General features: G+C 37.2%; 1 protein-coding gene across 1 annotated transcript in view; it reads right to left on the minus strand.

Moving 5' to 3' along the window:
- Positions 1 to 21,335, minus strand: part of CWC27 (CWC27 spliceosome associated protein homolog) — a 253,969-nt gene that overhangs the window by 72,454 nt on the left and 160,180 nt on the right. The gene's annotated exons all lie outside the window — the stretch shown is intronic.

Genomic DNA, 21,335 nt, shown 5'->3' on the forward strand with positions numbered 1-21,335 from the left:
TTTTAAAAGGACTCCACAGGTCTTCATTTTGTTACCTCGTGTATCCAAGGTGTCCAAAAAGAGTGTCTGGCACATAGTACACACTCAATACATATTTGCTAAATAAATGAAGTATTATCAAATGGGTTGTGCTTTTAAGAAACTCACTGTACATTGATATATACTAGCAAATAAAGAAATAATTACACTCCCATGCTCTAAGTGGTAAAATAGGGGAAAGCACTGGATGTTAGCTAACCTTGATTCTGAAAGGAAATGAACTTCTTTGCAGATTGTGAAAATAAGCTTCCACTATTTGAATGTTAATTATAAAATGTTTTGCCTCATATGAATATTTTGATAATTTCTTTATAAAAATAAATTGAAAAGAAATTTATTTTATATAATCCTTATATTTTTCCTTAGTAAGACACAACTAGGGCCATGATCTAGGAGAACATTTGTTTTATTCATTAACTTCATTGTTCTCTCTTGTCTCCATCTTTTTTTTTTTTTTTTGACCTAGGAGTACAATCATACTGATGAAACATTTTACCACAGCTATCACCAGTTTTTATTGAAAAGCACACAGGATGCCCTGTTTTAAACATTTAAGAGTTTCAATGTCTGCTTTTTTCTTTAGAAGAGTTATATTTCTCTGTTCCATGCCAGGATGCTTTTTCCTCCTTTCATTTTTAGCAGATAAAGCATTATCTTTTTCTTCTGGAATCATTTCTGTGTACCTGAGTACAATCCTTTATTATACAACAGAAGATAAAGTATTTGCAATTTTATCATAGGAGCACACATGTGGCATTATATATACAGGAATAAAATTAAAGCTGAAGTAGCCAAAGCTTGGAATAAAATCATATTTTTGCTGCTAAAGGCAAGAAAAATTATTTAGTCTACAGTAATGAGTAAGTAGCAGCAAAACAAATATTTGGTTGACTGTGGAAAGCCAATGTTTTCATTACTTGTTACAAGCATAAAAGCTAAAAACAGGCTGACCAAGCACATTCTAACAGCAAATAACACATGCATTCATCAATTCTCTGGTATATGTATTATAAAACTACGATTCCTAATTTCTGGATTTATATGTAATGGAGGCATAACTGACTTTGCCTTAAATATAGTATATGCTATTATGCATATATGCATACATATATATTTATATTGTCCATTTATTTTTAAAAGATCTATTGCCAATTTTTTATTGGTAGAAGATACACTTCCTGCCCTTAAAAGTGCTTCCATCTAGTACAGTATACTTAGCATATTAACAAACTTGTCAATAAATTATTTACCTACACATGTAAATAACTCCTTTGATTATCTGCAAAATGGTCATATTTGCTGAATGCTTGCTATGTTAAGAAGTCTGTAATTGGTAATTTATATATATATTACTTAAATTGTTATACCTAATTTATTTATTATATTCAGATCTTAAAGATAAGGAAACAGGCTCAGAAATAACTCACCTATCCCCAAAGGCTGCCCATCCCCCAAATCAGAGTAACAAAGCCTGCATCTATCTGAGAATTCTGTAAAATCATATTCCTGATAGTACAGCAGGGACAAGCAAATAGTTCAAGGAAAGGACATTACATATAGTGCAATATACATACATTTATTCACTCATGCAAAACTACAAACATACAGTGTATGCAAATGTAACAAAATGTAAACTACCGGCAAAACAAAGTAAAAGATGTAAAGAATCACTGTATTCTTGCTACTTTTTGTAAGTTTAAAATTTTCAAAAGTAATCATTTCTTATGATTTGAATGCTTCATTCCTGTGATCTTTGGAAAATCAGTTTTTCTAGGCTTTAAAAAAAGAGATTTAATTCTGTTCAGCATATAGCCAATGAGCATCTCATTTATAAAACCTCATGTCAGGTCCTACAGATCAGCTGGAGTAATGTTCTGAGTGTGATACCCACACTGCGCTTGGAGTATCAGCTTCACTTGAAAACTTGATAGAAACTCAAATTCTTCAGTTCCACCCTAGAGCACTTATGCTCTACAGAACATAAGAGCAGTAATAGGGAATAGGATGCTAAACTGTTTGAAAGTAAGATTACAGAGAACAGCATTAGATGATTTTACACTTAATTTGGTACACAATAAGACACTACAGAAGGTTTAATACAAGGTTTAATGAGCAGAGGAATAATACAATAATTGTATTAAGAAGATCACTCTAGTGGTAGTGTATAGAATGTGTTACTTCTGGGAGATTCGGGAGGAAAAGAGCACTGTAAGTTTTTTATAAGTGTGCCAAGAAAGATGTGTTAAGAACCTGAACTAGCCTATGGGACTAGAAGGGGACAGATGAGAGATTTCACAGTGGGTGAGTGTATTGGCTGAATGAGGTACAGGCACAGGATAAGGAACTGTGGTGAGAAGAGCTGAAGAGGTAAGGGAGAGACGAAAGGGAGCAAAGGTTACTGAGATTTCACGCCTGGGTGGTTGATAGAAGAGTTTGGATCCAGATGAATTCAAGAAAACTTCCTATAGCTGGGCCTTTTAAAGGCCAAGATCCCAGCCTTATAATCCTATAAAAGCATGTTCTTCTAAACAGTGTCAAGTAAGGAAGTGGTGATTCCAGCCTTAACATTCTATAAAGCATGTTCCTCTAAACAGTGTCATGTAAGGAAGTGCTTTTCAGACGTGCAGATTTTAGAGATCTAAAAACATTCCAAACAAACGTAATGGATGAGTTGCTTTTTAATTTCATAAATTAAGAACTCCAAAAAAAAAAAAAAAAAAAAACCACCAAAAAACTTCTTTTAGCTGTTGAGAGTGAAAGCTGGTAAAACTACTTTGGAGAAAAACGTCAATATCCAGGGGAGGTGTTCGTATTCTGCTGAACATGGCTTGTGTATTGTGTATTTGCTTCTCCCTCACTGCAGGCAGGGAAGCCATCAGGGAAGCCCCATCGCTAAGAACATACATCAGCTGAATCAGAGCTCTGACACCTTCTACTTATTGGATCTGGGACCTAGAGTTCAGTTTCTTCATCTGTAAAATGTAGACAATAACAGTGTCTACCTATTGTTTTGAGGATTAACTAAATTAATACATATGAGGCACTTAGAACAGTGCCCATGCCCAGTACATAACAGTGGTAAACACGGCCTGCCAATAGGATCATCAAGATGCTGACAGCCCAGATATAGCAATTCCATTCCAAGACCTTACCGAGAGAAACTCTTTATTTATGTGCACAGTAAATGCTTAAGGATGTTTTCTGCAGAATGTTTAAAATAGAAAATATACGGAAAGAATGTCCAAGTCTATGAACAGGTATAAGCATTCAGTGAATACACCATTTAAAATGAATAAAGATGTAGTACATTTAAAAACAGACAAGTGTGGAAAGCATAATGCTAAGTGCAAATATAAGGTGCAACTGGATACATAGCATTTGATAATGCTTATTTTAAGGGGCATACTAACAGTATTATTATTTTTAATGACTATATGCAAATATATGTAGTAAAAGTTTAAAAATATGCACAGGAAGGAAACACACTTACTTCTGGGTAGTGGGTACTTTTGAGGAGGGAGAGAAACTAAACTGGAGAGTACATATATATACAGATGACTTAATATATGTAAATTCACATTTAAAAACCCTCTAAAACAAGTGTGAAAAAAATATTCTGGTTAGTTAGGTAAAATATAGGTTAAATCCGTGTACTTCTCTGTGTTTTAAAAATATTTCATAAGGTAAAAAGGGGAAAAAGCAGAAGAAAAAATGGCAGCCCATCAATTTGAATAAAATTTAAAACTCACATCTTAATGAAATGTAGAAGAATTAGAAAAGCTGAAGAATAATATAAAACATATTTTTATACAAAATCATCAATTTTTAACATTTTGCCACAGGTTTTATTATTTTCTCTCAACCCCTTGAATGTAGTTTGCCATGGCCCTTTAGTCCTTAATATTTCAGCTTGTAATTATTAGAACAAGGATGGCCTCTTATGGAACTAAAGCATGATTATCAAATTCAGAAGATAAAAATTGATGCAATGCTTTAATATACCATCCACATTCCAATTTTGTCAAGTACCTCAATAATGTTCTTTTTTAGCATTTTTTTTTCCTTTGTTTCAAGAGCCAGTCAAAGATCATGTACAACATTTAGTTTAACATCTCTTTACTCTCCTTAGCCTTTCTTTGTATTTTATACATGGACATTTTTTGAAGAATATAGGGCAGTTGTTTTTTTAATAAACAAGTTTGGGTTTGTCTGACGCTCCCTTATTAGAATTCAGGCTAATGCATCATATGAGGGACTTTTCGTCCTTCTCAGGGTATCATTAGGAGATACGTGGTGCCCCTCACTACTGATGTTAATTCTGATGAACCAATCAAGGGCTTCCCTGGTGGCTCAGCTGGTAAAGAATCTCCCTGCAATGTGAGAAACCTGGGTTCGATCCCTGGGTTGGGAAGATCCCCTGGAGAAGGGAACAGCTACCCACTCCAGTATTCTGGCCTGGAGAATTCCATGGACTGTAAAGAGTCAGACACGATTCAGCAACTTTCATTTTCAATCAAGGTGTTATTTGATTTCTCTAGAGAGAAACAATGTATGTATTTCATATTGCAACTAATAAGCAATCAGCAGGGAGGTACTTTAAGATCATGCAAATACATCGCTCTTCATCAAACAGTCCCCATACATTTAGTACCCTTTGATAATTTTTAGCCAAACCCATCTTAACTATGAAAACTTCAATTCTACCACACTCTGCACATCTACTGGTTGGCATCTTACTATAAGAAGACTTTCTTTTGCTTCTAAGTATTTATTTACTCATTTATAGCTTATGGACTCACAGATATTATTTTAGATTTCATTCCTGTTCTAAATTACTATTTTTTGCATTTTCTTTTTTTTTTTTTAATATTTATTTTTGGCTGTGCTGAGTCTTCACTGCTGTGCAAGGGCTTTCTCTAGTTGCAGTGTGAGGGCTTCTCATTGTAGGGCTTCTCTCGTGAATCCCAGGCTCTAGGCACTCGGGCTTCAGTGGTTGTGGCTCATGGGCTCCAGAGTCTGGGCTCAGTTGCCCCTAGGCATGTGGCATTTTCCTGGCCAGGGATAGAACTGATGTCCCTTACATTGCAAGGCAGATTCTTAACCACTGGACCACCAGGGAAACCCATATTTTTTGCCTTTTCTTATTAAGGTAAAAATCCACATAAAATTCACCATGTTTAAATGTGTAAGTCAGTGATTTTTAGTACAATCATAATATTGTACAATCATCACCACTATATAATTCTAGAACAGTTCCATCACCCAAAAAAGATATGGTACCCCTTAGCAGAAACACTCTGAAAAGTGAGTCACAATTTTCACCACCCTGCAGCTCCTGGCAACCACTAATCTTTTTGTCTCTATGGATTTGCCTATTCTGGACACTCCATATAAATGGAATCATACCATGTGACCTTTTGTGTCTGGCTCTTTCATTTAGCGTAATGTTTTTAAGGCTCATTCATGATGTAGCATGTGTCAGTACTTCATTCCTTTTTATGGTTGAATTACATTTCATTGCATGGATATACTATATTTTGTCAGGTTGTTTCTGTTTGGTTTGTTTCTACTTTTCAGCTATCATGGATAACTGCTGTGAACACTGTGTACAAGTTTTTGTTTGAACTCTTGTTTTCAATTCTTTTAGGTATATAGCTAGGAATGAGATTGATGGGTCATCTGTTTAATTCAACGCTTAACTTTTTTGAGGAAGTGTTAAATTTTTTCTACAGTGGTTGTACCATTTTACAAGCCCACTGGCAATGTATGAGGGTTCCAATTTTTCCATATCCTTGCCAAACCTTCTTCCCTACTCCTTTCCTCTTTCCCTTTCTTCCTTTCTCTTAAAATTAAAGACATCCTAGTAGGTGTAGAATAGTACCTGACTGTGGTTTTGATTTGCATTTCACTGATAGCTAGTGATGTTGAGTATTTTTCATCTTATTGGCTGCCTGTATATCTTCTCAGAATAAATGTTTTGCCTATTTTTACACTGGGCTGTTTACCTTTGTGTTCTTGAGTTGTACATCCTCAATTAGCTGCAGCTCAAATTATTCCAGATGTGACCTGGGAGTAGGGAGGGGCCTTTCAAGATGCCTCCTATGACTTCTTGACACTTGCTTGCATAACAGGTGATCCAGGCTTAAGAATACTGCTTTTCTCCAAAGAGCTGTTTCCTCTCACTGGGAAATAGTATTAGAAACCAATATCTGGGTGCTAGGTGTGTTCATTGCTGTTGATTTTCTGCTTTTAGGTCTTTTTAGCAATCATAGGTAGGAAATACACATATCTATGTATATACACAAGAGAGTTCCAGAAAAACATCTATTTCTGCTTTATTGACTATGCCAAAGCCTTTGACTGTGTAGATCACAATAAACTGTGGAAAATTCTGAAAGAGATGGGAATACCAGACCATCTCACCTGCCTCTTGAGAAATCTGTATGCAGGTCAGGAAGCAACAGTTAGAACTGGACATGGAACAACAGACTGGTTCCAAATAGGAAAAGGAGTACATCAAGGCTGTATATTGTCACCCTGCTTATTTACCTTATATGCAGAGTACATCATGAGAAATGCTGGGCTGCAAGAAACACAAGCTGGAATCAAGATTGCCGGGAGAAATATCAATAACCTCAGATATGCAGATGACACCACCCTTCTGGCAGAGTGAAGAGGAGCTAAAAAGCCTCTTGATGAAAGTGAAAGAGGAGAGTGAAAAAGTTGGCTTAAAGCTCAACACTCAGAAAATGAAGATCATGGCATCTGGTCCCATCACTTCATGGGAAATAGATGGGGAGACAGTGGAAACAGTGTCAGACTTTCTTTTTTTGGGCTCCAAAATCACTGCAGATGGTGATTGCAGCCATGAAATTAAAAGACTCTTACTCCTTCGAAGAAAAGTTATGACCAACCTAGATAGTATATTCAAAAGCAGAGACATTACTTTGCCGACTAAGGTCCGTCTAGTCAAGGCCATGGTTTTTCCTGTGGTCATGTACGGATGTGAGAGTTGGACTGTGAAGAAGGCTGGCTGGATGGCATCACGGACTCAATGGACGTGAGTCTGAGTGAACTCTGGGAGATGGTGATGGACAGGGAGGCCTGGCATGCTGTGATTCATGGGGTCGCAAAGAGTCGGACACGACTGAGCGACTGAACTGAACTGAAGTATATACATATATATGAAATTATGAGTTTATGCAAACTCAGTCCCTCTCCCAGAGTGTTTATCTTCCCTCTTCTGTATTTTTTATTTCCTTTCTTCTCTGATGAGAACTCTGGCTCCCTACAACATCAACATATGCATTCATTTACTAAATCTCATTCATAAACAGCTTTATAATTAGTGGGTCTATAGAACAACAAAAATAAAACCTCCTAAGAAGAGTTCAAAACTTGTTGGCTATTCTCATCTTCCCCCCAGACCAAACATAATATAGTCAAAATACCAAGTTCAAAGTTTGAATTAATTTTCTCTTTCTTTTATCCTTCATCAGTGTAATGTTATTCATTTGACTTATAGTTGGGTTTATTTGTTTCTGTTTACATTCAGTTTTAGTCTTTTTTTTCTTCCTGTGCTTGCTGATTTAATTTAATTTTTAAAATACATAGAACATGAGTATATTTCCCAAAGTCAAAACCACACCAAAAGACAAACACGGACCAGTGTTACTGCCTCCCCATCTCTTCCACCCATTCTTGCTCTTCTGCTCCTTACAGACAACAAACTTCACTGTTCTCTAGCTTATCCATCCCATGCTTTTTTTGTGTGTGTGTGCAAAAGTAAGGGTGTATGTGTATACTTATTTCCTCATTTTTCCCTCACATAAAAGTAAATATATGGCATATGCATAGCATATACTTAGTTTTTTCACTTATTTTCAAAGAATAATAAAAAAAAGTTTAAGACTCTAAAAAGGTATTTTCAAGGATTCCCCTGGGAAGGAAGTAGTAAATTACAAGTTTTCTCCTATCTTTATTTGAAGTAGTCCCCTAGTAATCCCTTTTCAGCATTAGCTTTGCAACACAGAGATTGCTAAAAGAAAAACAAAACAACTGATAATTGAAAACAAACAATATTGTCATTTCCTATGATTATACTGGATATCTGGACTTTTACAAGTTTATTTTTGCTATGGAAGAGTAAAAAAAAATGTATTTCAGAGAAGCAACTGGCATGCCTGTGCTGTAAACCTGAAGAGGCAATGGTGATAAGAAAGACTCAAGTTCCTCAAGAGAATATGAGAACTGAAAACAGGCAATGAGTATGGATGACTGTTGACTTTTAAAAGGACAATTTTTGCAGCCACTATGGAAAACAGTACAGAGGTTCCTTTAAAAACTAAAAATAAAGCTACCATCTGATCCAGTAAACCCACTTCTGGGCATATATCCAGAAAAGATAAAAATTTTAATTCGAAAAGATATGTGCACTGCAATGTTCACAGCAGCACCATCTACAACAGCCAAGACATGGAAGCAACCTAAGTGTCCATCGACAGACAACTGGACTAAGAAGACATACACAACGGATATTACTCAGACATAAAGAAGGATGAAATATTGCTACTTGCAGCAACATGGATGGACCTAGAGATTATATTACACTATAGTGTAAGTATTATACTAAATGAAGTACATCAGATAGAAAAAGACACATATATGATAATACTTGTATGTGGAATATAAAAAACAACATTAATGAATACAAAAATAAATCAAATTCACAAACAGAAAACAAACATGGTTAACAAAAGGAAAAGGGAGGTGGGAAGGAATAAATTAGAACTGTGGGATTAACAGGTTCAAATTACTACACATAAAATAAATAAGCAACAAGGATTTATAGTAAAGCACAAGGAACTATATTCAATCTTGTAATTACCTATAATGGAAAATAATCTGGAAAGATATATCAGTTCAGTTCAGTTGCTCAGTCATGTCGGACTTTTCGCGACCCCATGAATTGCAGCACGCCAGGCCTCCCTGTCCATCACCAACTCCCGGAGTTCACGCAAACCCATGTCCATCGAGTCGGTGATGCCATCCAGCCATCTCATTCTCTGTCGTCCCCTTCTCCTCCTGCCCCCAATCCCTCCCAGCATCAGTCTCTTCCAATGAGTCAACTCTTTGCATGAGGTGGCCAAAATATATGTGTGTTCATGTATATACAAACTGAATCACATGCTGCATACCTGAAACTAACACAATATTATAAATAAACTATTTTTAAAGTTCTTAAAATGTATGTCAGTCAGTTGTGTCCAACTCTGCGACTCCATGGACTGTAGCCTGCCAGGCCCCTCTGGTCCATGAGATTCTCCAGGCAAAAATGCTGGAGTGAGTTGCCATTCCCTTCTCCAGGGGATCTTCCCAACAGAGGGATTGAACCTGAGTCTCCTGTATTGCAGGCAGATGCTTTACCATCTGAGCCACCAGCGAAGTCAATAATTCTATTTAATAAACTATACTTCTATTTTTTTTAAAGGACAATTTTCATACAGTTGTGAAGTTAAGAACCTAGATCCCAAGAAATAATTAGAAGCTGTAAAAAGAGACAGGATTTTTAAGATTGCTCCTTTCAGAAGTAGATCAACAGTGGAAAACAGAATTTGAAAGGAAAGAACAAACTTCTTCTTCTACAGAAGAAACAAAGTTAAAACATCATCTTTAAGGTCAGGGGAAAAATGAGCAGATACCAGACAAAGGGAAAAAAGTTTGTGGATGTGGAGAGACTTTTGCACAAGAACAAGGATTGAGAAGAGAAAGTTCCTGAAGATCGTGGGGCTGGGTAGATAGGTGGTTAGCCTTAAAAAGAATTAGGATCACCTTGTCATGAGTCAAAAGAGTCTGGAGAAATATGTGGGGAAACAAATCCTGTGGTGGAGGGGAGTGAAGTTGAGGAAGCTCATATCGGATGGTCTTCTGAAAAGAGTAAAGATGAGGTAATCTGTGAAAAGTTGGGGCAGGGAGGCAGCGTTGACACTGTGATGTGAGAACTGTGGAAAATGCTTGGCAGAGAGAGAGGCTACATGGAGAACCCAGAACAGAACGAACAATATAAATATGACAATCTCTGTACTGGAATTTATTCAGCTTTGAGTTTAATAATGTAAAGTACACTTACCTACATTAAAACCAGGGATGTCAATAACAAGTAAACTCTTTCAATTTTTCCCTATTTCAGTGGAACATTTGCCAGATACTAAATGATGTGACTGTTCTGAAATTGCTGCCATCTTTTTATTATTGGACTAAAAATTTTAAGCTATCCCATAAAATCACAAACAATATATCAACTCAACAAAGAGTTGAACTTTTAAAAATACAGCACTTGCTAAGTCTGAACTAGAAATATGCATATTTGTGATTATATGCACACATTGTATTTACATGTTATTTTAAGCTTGTAGTAATAACTATCTAAAGAATTCTCTTCATCATTATAAGTACTTAAAAGAATGAACTGATTTAAAGGTTAATGTTCAATAAACATTGCTTTTACACAGTAAAACACCATTCTTTGAGAACAGTTTTTAGGAATGTCTCGATTTTTAGAGCCAAAAAAAAAAGCTGACTGCTCATAAAATAAAATGGTGGTGAATCCTAGTTCAGAGAGAGATTAAAAAGTGAGACAGTTAAAGAAACTGAAAAAACATTCTGCGAGATAACTCTGTGAAGCAAGTAGCATAATATGCTTTTTTCCTACTTTGTTTGAAGTCTGCCATATAATAATTTCCTTTCAACACTCCTCTTACAACACAGATATTTTAAAAACAAACAAACAAACAAACTTTCTGGCAACTTAAAAACTAGTAGAACTGTCACTGTTGGTCGCTCAGTAGTGTCTGACTTTTTGTGACCCCCATGGACTATAGCCTGCCAGGTTCCTCTGTCATGGAATTCTCCATGCAAGAATACTGGACTGGGTCATTACCGAACATTATAAAGTATATTTGCTTCATTACTGCCTATCCCAACTCACCATTGCCTATCCCAACTCACCCCATGCCTTACTAGAATGTAAGTCCCCTGAGAACAGATACTTACCATTTTATTCTTTGTTTTCTCAAGAGCCTTGAATGTTTAGACTAAGTACTCAATAAATATGGATTAATAGACAAAAAATCTGGAGAAGGAAATGGCAACCCACTTCAGTATTCTTGCCTAGAGGATTGTGTGGATGGAAAAGCCTGGTGGGCTGCCGTCCATAGGGTCGCACACAGTTGGATATGACTGAAGCTACTTAGCATGTATACATACATTGGAGAAGGAAATGGCAACCCACTCCAGTATTCTTGCCTGAAGAAACCCAGGGACAGAGGACCCTGGTGGGCTGCCGTCTATGAAGTTGCACAGAGTTGGACACGACTGAAGTGACTTAGCGACAGATAGAACATCAAATATATAATCCTAATGCATATAAAGGAAAATGTAATCCTAAGGAAAAAAGGTTTATATGATATAACATCAGCCCTGTGGATACTGGGAACTATGTTTTTGGTTGATTAGATCATTGCTAAATATCTAAGATACAGTCAAGAGTATAAATTGCTTTTTAAAGATTACCATTTTCTTTTGCATAAAATAAATGGTTTAAAGCTTATGTATATTTAATGAAATTATGTTTAATTAGATGAAAGACATATTTATTGTGAGCCTTCAGTATACATGTTATGGATTGATACAGAAGATTAATACAAGGCAGAATATGGTAAGTATCATAAGAAATTTACTGAGATATCCAGGGAAATGTATTTTTAAATGTCTGAGGTATGGAGCTAGAAATAGATTGGTGAACCAGCAACCATATCTTTTGTGGGATTTTGATTAGAGTCTAAGGGAGTTTGGGAAAGGTTTGTAGGTGGAAGAGTGTTTGAGATGGGGCACGAAGGACAATAATTCCAGAGACTAAAATGGTGGAAGAATGGTACAACAAAATTGTATAAGCAGTAAGCAATTTGACACAGACAAGAAAGGGTGGAGGACAGTCAAAGATCCATGGGGCAGCTGGGGGAGAAGATAGAATCTGTCTGGGGAAATAATGGAAGAAAAGACTTAAAATCTGTTTTACAGCAGATTCTGAGTGCATATAATTTTCTTGAAAACAGGATGGGCATAGACCGAGAGTTTTTCTTGGCTTAGCTTATCTGACTTAATCCTCTAGACAATCATGTGAGACTGGTATTATTATAATTGTGGTGGGCAAACTGCTCCTCTGAGTCCATGTGACTCTAAGGGAGCTGATTCTATCTATGGCATGAGAAATGGCATGTGCTTCAGGACTGTTCAATTAAAGCCTTTAGTTCTACAACTACAGTAATCATTATAGTAGCAGCAGCAATGTGGTGGTGTGAGATTTTTGTTGAGACCTCTGGGAAAAAGGAAAGCATCCTCTGTCCACTGGATTAGATTCAGGGAAGATATGAGGAGCTGATATGACTATTCAAACCCACAAGGGGGAAAACCTGAATGGCACAAATAAGGTGTGTATTATGGGGACTGAGGTGGGGATGTGAAAGCAGAATGAAAAGATGGGAGACACAGAAATCAAGGTCTACCTGACATTATTTTAGCTTCTGATAAAGCTGTGCCTGAAATCAGTTCTATCTATAGCTCCAAAATACCAAGGGACTATTTCATGCAAAGATGGGCACAATAAAGGATAGAAACAGTATAGACCTAACAGAAGCAGAAGATATTACGAAAAAGTGGCAAGAATACATAGAAGAACTATACAAAAAGATTTTAATGACTCAGATAACCATGATGGTGTGATCACTCACCTAGAGCTAGACATTCTGGACTGTGAAGTCAAATGGGCCTTCGGAAGCATCACTATGAACAAAGCTAGCGGAGGTGATGGAATTCTAGCTGAGCTATTTCAAATCCTAAAAGATGATGCTGTGAAAGTGCTCCACTCAATATGCCAACAAATTTGGAAAACTTAGCACTGGCCACAGAACTGGAAAATGTCAGTTTTCATTCCAATCGCAAAGAAAGGCAATGCCAAAGAATGCTCAAACTACTGCACAACTGTGCTTATCCCACATGCTAGCAAAGTAATGTGCAAAATTCTCCAAGCGAGGCTTCAATACTATGTGAATTGAGAACTTCCAGGTGTTCAAGCTGGATTTAGAAAAGGCAGAGGAACCAGAAATCAAATTGCCAACATCCAGTGGATCATAGAAAAAGCGAGAGAGTTCCAGAAAAACACTTGACTTCTGCCTTACTGACTACGCTAGTAGTCAATTGGAAAAGCCTTTGACTGTGTGGATCTCAACAAACTGTGGAAATTTCTTAAAGAGATGGGAATACCAGATTACAGTACCTGCCTTCTGAGAAATCTGTATGCAGGTCAAGAAGCAACAGTTAAAACCAGACATGGAACCATGGACTGGTTCCAAATTGGGAAAGGAGTATGTCAAGGCTGTATATTGTTACCTTGCTTATTTAACTTACATGCAGAATACATCATATGAAATGCCAGGCTGGATGAAGCACAAGCTGGAATCAAGATTGCTAGGAGAAATACCAATAAACTCAGATATGTAGATAATACCACCCTTACAGCAGAAAGTGAAGAGGAACTGAGGAGCCTCTTGATGAAAATGAAAGAGTGACAAAGCTGGCTTAATGGGAGAATGACATTCTAACATGTATACTATCATGTAAGAATTGAATCGCCAGTCTATGTCTGATGCAGGATACAGCATGCTTGGAGCTGGTGCACGGGGATGACCCAGAGGGATGTTGTGGGGAGGGAGGTGGGGGGGGGTTCATGTTTGGGAACGCATGTAAGAATTAAAGATTTTAAAATTTAAAAAATAAAAAAATAAATAAAAATTAAAAAAAAAATTCAACATTCAAAAAACTAAGATCATGGCATCCCATCCCATCACTTCATGGCAAATAGGTGGGGAAACAACAGAAACAGTGACAGACTGTATTTTCCTGGGCTCCAAAATCAATGCAGATGGTGACTGCAGTCATGAAATTAAGAGATGCTTGCTCCTTGGAAGAAAAGCTATGACCAACCTAGACAGCATATTAAAAAGCAGAGACATTACTTTGCCGACAATTGTCTGTCTAGTTAAAGCTGTGGTTGTTCTAGTAGTCATGTATAGATGTGAGAGTTGGACCATAAAAAAAGTAGAGTGCTGAAGAATTGATGCTTTGGAGCTGTGGTGTTGGAGAAGACTCTTGAGAGTCCCTTGGACAGCAAGGAGATCCAACCAGTCCATCCTAAAGGAAACTGGCTCTGAATATTCACTGGAAGGACTAATGCTGAAGCTCCAATACTTTGGCTACCTGATGCGAAGGACGGACTCATTGGAAAAGACCCCAGTGCTGGGAAAGAGTGAAAGCAGGAGGAGAAGGAGACGACAGAGGATGAGATGGTTGGATGGCATCACCAATTGGATGGATGTGAGTTTGAGTAAGCTCCAGGAGTTGGTGATGGACAGGGAAGCCTGGTGTGCTGCAGTCCATGGGGTTGCAAAGAGTGGGACACGAATGAGTGACTGAACTGAATTGCTAGCTCAAATATAAGCTTTTTAGAATGTCAATAAGCCTGACTAACTGCCACCGTAAGATTCCTAACTGATAGATAAAATGTCATTTCCATTTTACAAAAGAAGAAATTGAAGGATAGAGAAAGTAAATAAGTTGTCCAAGGTCACATAGGGCTTAAATAATAGATTTATAGCTCAAATTCATATTTGATGGCTTTAGGCCCATGTTGCTAACTATGAATTTTTTATTTCGTGTGTTTTCATATATATGTGTATATATGTCTAAAAAAGAGAGTGAGGAGACAGAAAATCAGGATTTAACTTTAGTTTATTTTGGTATATAAAAATAATACCTACTACTCATTGAGCACACTATGCCTTTACCTAAAATTTCTCTAGGTGCCAATCATTACCAGCTTGTCCATATCTATGTCTAATGGGATCTCCTTGTCCACAGCTGCAGCTCCTTCTATTAGCCTCAGAGGCTAGAGTCAGGGGTAGCATGTGAGACATGCATGCTCCCAAGGGACTGTGACTTGTGTAGCTAGTCAAAATATGTGATAGGCCAATCAGGTTCCTTTCTTGAAAATATGGTGAGACTGAGCCAGTTGGTGGTAGGCAAAAAGATGTGCATATTCAGAGACAGGATGGGCATTATGATACCATGTGCAACACAGAATTCTACAGGAGATGAAAAAGAGAAGATTGTACAGAAAGAACAGTGCAGGGCAGATGTAAAAGGAAAAGCAGAGACACGAAGCGGAAAGGAGACGGCATATCTCCAGCAGGAGGACAACTTCAGTTTCTGGTCATTTTCTGTTCGGTTTCTATCTCTGGGTATTCATGAGATTCCACTGTATGCTTACAAAAATTTCCTTTTCACTTAAGCTAGCTTGAATGGTTCCTGAAGCGTGAAACCAATAAAGTATAAACTTGAACAACAGGTCATCCAACTGAATTATCACAGTGAATTACCCATGAGGTAAGGTATTTTCTAGATAAAAAAAAACAACTGAGGTTCAGCAAGTATAAGTAAATTTCCTAAGAAAAATAACTACTATGAGATGAAGCTAGGATTAAACCTCAGGCTCTGTGTCTTAACTCCACAAATGTAAGAGTACTGGAACAAGGAAACATCAAGACAAGGAAAACAATTGGGAATTAATGACAACATTTTAGGAAGAGGTAGTGAGAAACACACCAAGAGCAAGGATGAGGTAACATAACTGAAGGGACAGGTAAAGATGGACAGGGTTGCCTGTGGGTCTAGGGAGGAAGGGCAAATAAGAGATGAAGGATGAGCGAAGAAGTGGAAGAAGCCAAAGATGATACTAAGATTTTTTAACTTGGCTGACTGAAAGAACATTGGTGCCATTAATAATACTAGTAGGGGAATTAGGTCAGGGGCTTATTTTTTTGGAGAAGAAAACACATTTAATTTTAGTCACTATTAGTTTTACATGGGTCTGAAGCTCAGAATTTTGGAATTATTTTAAATAACTGACTTCACTGAGGTCTTTGTAAAACTAAGTAAATCATCATATATATAGAAAAAATTCAGTACTGCACAAGTACAAAGCTTTAAATTAAGAGATAAACACCATATTTAATCTTAAGAAGAGATGGCTTTAGATTTCTAGCCAGCTTTTACAGTGACAAATTTACTGTATCCAAATGACAAAGTGGAGCAACAAAATCAAAATCTAGTTATTTAGTCCTATACAGTCAACAGCATGTGTGCACACACACCCCCTCAAACATTTATATCTCTAAAGGATATAATAATGTTTTATTTTTTTTATAATAATGTTTTAAATTGTACAGCAAAAATATATGGATATAATGAAAATGACTTGTTTTTATACCTTCCACTTCCCCATAGAACTTAAAGTCCTTTAACAGACATTATCTCATTGTTTTAAGAACTGTTATGAAACAATATGACATTTATACAACACGATTCATTCTCAATCATCCCAAAGGGCTTTACAAACCCTGGAAGAATGACTTTGCTCATGTTCAATACATAACCTCTGAGGGATGGAGGTGGGGTGGGTGGGAAGAAAAGTGGGCAGGACTGTGGTGGGTATTCTGTGGAACAGAGCAGTAATATTAAACAACCATTTAAGAAAAGAAGTGAAAGACATTATTAAACTGAAACCAAGAAGAAACAAGCAGAAAAGATTCAAGGTAAGACTGCATTACACTTGTTAAATTAAAGAAAAATATTAATACCAACTTGTCTTATTTTCCTTTTTTAATCTTATTAGAATGACATATAGATATCTTCAAGATTTATTATTTAAAGACTTCTCTCCTCCTTCCCTCTTTTTTTGGACTGAGACTAGGATGCTGAAAAACAAGCATTCAGCTGGAAAAACAGAAAGGGTTTTTTTTTGTTTTGAATTTACCAGGTGTATTAGTCAGGGTTCTCTAGAAAAGCAAAACCAATAGGATTAGATGCAGTAAGAGGTTTACTATAAGGAACTGGCTCACAAGATTATGGAGGCTACAAAGTTCCAAACCTGCAGTTGGCAAGCTAGAGATCCTGTCTGAGTCTGAAGGTCCAAAAACTAAGAGAGTTGATAGTTTAAGTTCTCATCTAAAAAAGTCATAGGTTTGAAACTGAAGAAGAGCTGATGTTTCAGTTTGATTTTGAAAGCAGGAAAAGACTAGTGTCCCAACTCAAGGTAGTCCAGGCAGGAGTTTTCCCTTACTCTCAGGAAAACAGGCCTTTTTGTTCTATTCAGGTCTCGAACTGATGGATGAGAGCCATCTACCTGCACTAGGGAGGGCAATCTCCTTTACTTCTCTACCAATTCAACTGCTAATGTCATCCAAAAACACCCTTACAGACACACTCAGAATAATGTTTGACCAAGTATCTGGGTACTTTGTGGCCCTATAAAGTTGATACATAAAATTAAACATCACATCAGATTAAGGGCCTTTGTCCTTTCTTTGACAAAATTAACAGAATTCAGCTTTCCTATTACACATGCAGTCCATGTAATAATGCATATACAGAAGATACTGCCAGATGCCCTACTTGGAACAAGGAAATGTTTTCCTGGGCTACTAATGCTGGAAGGCTGCAGTACCTCAGTGTGGTCTCCTCTAGTCATAATTACACCAAGGGGACTACAGAAGATGGGTGGTACCTTGGTTGGGCACATGTGTGGAAGCAGAGGGGATTCAGAGGAAGAGCTGAATATCACAGAAAACTGCAGAACTAATCTCCCAGCCCCAAGTCATATGCTTATGAGGGAACAGAGCCAGTTTTCTGGAGGAATGAGAACATAAGCCTTATAGGCGACTTTGACTATCCGTGTAGCTACGGTAAAAAGGGGAGAACATTCTAAAATACTAGCTGAGGTCCCGAACCTGAAGATAACCTTCCAACACACAGCAAATCCTCTATACTATTACTGCCCCTATCACCACTGCCACCAGAGCTGCCACCAAAGATACTGCATACCTTACATGCTCAAACCTAACAATAAACAAATGAATATACTCATCGCACAGGGGAGGAAACTGAGGTAAGAGAGGCCAAGTGTTGTGGGTATGCTTTTGTTTGCCTAGTGTATTTCTGACTGCTTCCTCTGATAACAGATCCTGCCCCTGATGACAGAGTGACACCCCAATCAATTGATGTCTGACTTCTGGGAGGTGGGTACACAAGAAAGCTAGAAAGAAGCTAGGGTGAGTTGTCTGGTGATAGATCCTGATAAGAATCCTAGACGTCCTGCATCCAATGCATTTGGTCTTCTTGCCCGTCCTGAAGCTTGGCTATTCAGTGTGCTATCTCAGTATCCTATCCTGTGGTTTAAATTGTAGTTGGGTGAGACCAAGAACCTTAAGAAATACACAGATATACAACTTATCCAAGAGCAGGAGGTATCAATGGAAGAGCTAATTCTCAAAACTAGATTCTTCTAACCTCAAAGGTTGTACTTTAAACCATGACACTTTTCTTGTCTTTGAAAATTGAAATCCTATAGTCTTATCTGCCACCAAAAGAAACTACAGCATTTTTCTAATCATGTATGTATCTTGGCTTCTTTAATAAACTTTTTGAAAACAGTTAAGCTAACATGGAAAATCTTGTAAAATTACTCTGAAAAATACAATTTGGGCATTTTATTGTTGAAAGGGCAAATCTTTAGTAGGCATATTTGAGTTGTGTTATTTGAGTACTATATAAAAGAGACAGACAAAGTAAGAAAATGATACTCTTTCTCAATCAGTGAGAAGAAATAAGAGCAAAACCGTCAAAGACCTTCATAAGTTGAAAAAACCACAGACCTTCTCCTGCAGGTTAATGCAATGGAAACACTCAAATATTCAGATACTGCTGGTTCTACAACTGTATGAAATGGGCTAGATGAATCTCTCTGAGTTTGTTTCCTTATTTATAAAATGGGGATCGTAATATCCATCTGTATAGGGTTGCTGTGTGATAACTAAATTCAGGTAAATAATACATAAAACTTCTAATATACAGCCTGGCACATGGTAAGCATATATGATACGGTAGCTGCTATTACTGTTGTAGCTGTCATTAAACTGAGTCAGGTGAAGGTGGTTAGAGGACTGTCAGGACAAAGATGTTGAGAAGGGTATAGAAAAACAGTTGGAAACAAAAAGCACAGAAGTATCTAATGGATAGGAATTTTTAATTTGTTGTCAGGATCTCTTAGATATGCACATATGTGTGTGGGGGTGTAATCATATTTATTGTAACACATACATTGAAAAATTCTGGATGTCAGGTGCTGCTCTATCAAAATCCTAAAATTGAATTCATGTGAGTAGGTCTAGAACCTTATAGTGGACAGAGCTGGAAGGACTTTGAGGAATTTGTTAATGAAAGCTTCAAAAGCCTGAAGGAACTGTTTGTAGAAGCATAATAATCTCCGAGAATACCACTGGTGAGGGTTAAAGCAAAGTGAGTGTACAAGAAGTTCATAGAAACTCTATTCAAACAGTCAAGAAGTAGGAAAAACTCAAAGGGCTTCCCAGGTGACTCAGTGGTAAAGAATCCGCCAGCTAATGCAGGAGACACAAGAGATGCAGGTTTGATCCCTGGGTTGGGAAGATCTCCTGGAGTAGGAAGTGGCAACCCATTCCTGTATTCTTGCCTGGAGAATTCCATGGACAGAGGAGCCTGGCGGGTTACAGTCCAAAGGGTCACAAAGAGTTGAACACAACAGAGCGTGTGTGCATGCATGTGCACACACATGTGGGCACACACAAAGAGGAAAAAAACTCAAAGGTCCGTCAACTGATTAGCAGATAAACAAATGATGGTATATCTATTCAATGGATTATTAACTGTCAGTAAAAAGGAATAAACTACTGATACATGATACAATATGGAGACTTTGAAAATATGCTAAGGGAAAGAAGCCAGTCATAAGAAACTAAGGGAAAGATTTCTGTATAAAAAATTCAATTCAAAAATGAAAAATAAGTAAACTAGACTTCATCAAAATTTAAGTTTTGTTTTTTGAAAAAAAAATTAAGAGAATGAAAAATTAAGTCAGTATCTGTGAGAAAACATTTGCAAATCATATGTCTGATAAAGGACTTGTATCCAGAATGCAAAATCCAGTAAAAGATAACAATAATAAATGGTCAAAAGATTTAAATAGGCTTTTCACTAAAGACTATATACTGATGGCAAATAAACATGAGAAGATGCTTAACATCATTATTAATTAGAGGAATGCAAATTAAACCACATGGTAACATTACCAATTATTAGAATGACTAAAATTAAAAGTGACCATACCAGTGTTAATGAGGATGTGGAATAAGAGTATCTCATACACTGCTTGTAGGAATGTAAAATGGCACAACTAGTTTGGAAAACAGTTTGTACGTGAAGCGTGCTAGTTCTTTATGACCTCATGGACTGTAGCTTGCTAGGCTCTTTTGTCCATGGAATTCTCCAGGCAAGAATACTGGACTGCGTTGCCATTCCCTCCTCCAGATCTGCCTAGGATTAGAACTTGGGTCTCCTGCAATGCAGGCAGATTCTTTACCACCTAAGTCATCAGGAAAACAGTTTGGCAATCTTTAAAAAGTTAAGCATACAAAACATAAACCTATCACATGACCCAGTCATTCTACTTCCAGATATATATCCAAGAGAAATAAGACCATACAGCTATATAAAAACTCACAGTAAAAACAAAAACCCTCACGGCATATCTATATCATGGGCTACTATTTAGTACAAAAGGAATAAATTACTGATTTATACAATAACATGGATAAATCTTAAAATACTTATGCTGAGTGAAAGAAGCCATGCCCCAAAAGGGTATATTATGTAAGAAATATATAATTCTATTTAAATAAAATTCTAGAAAATACAAACTGCTTTATAGTGATAGGAAGAACTTGAGTGGTTGTCTGGGGATTCAGTTCAGTTCAGTCGCTCAGTCATGTCTGACTCCTTGTGACCCCATGGACTGCAGCATGCCAGGCCTCCCTGTCCATCACCAACTCCCGGAGTTTACCCAGACTCATGTCCATTGAGTTGGTGATGCCATCCACCCATCTCATCCTGTCATCCCCTTCTCCTCCCGCCTTCAATCTTTCCCAGCATCAGGGTCTTCACATAAGATGGCCAAAATATTGGAGTTTCAGCTTCAACATCAGTCTGGGGATTGGGGAGGGGATTATCAAGGGGCATGAAAACATACTGGACCTTGAAGAAAATATTATTTTGATTGTGGTAAAGGTTTCACAGGTATACTGTTGTTCAGT

Source organism: Capra hircus, chromosome 20 (assembly GCF_001704415.2).
Source record: "Capra hircus breed San Clemente chromosome 20, ASM170441v1, whole genome shotgun sequence".
Taxonomy (NCBI): Eukaryota; Metazoa; Chordata; class Mammalia; order Artiodactyla; family Bovidae; genus Capra; species Capra hircus.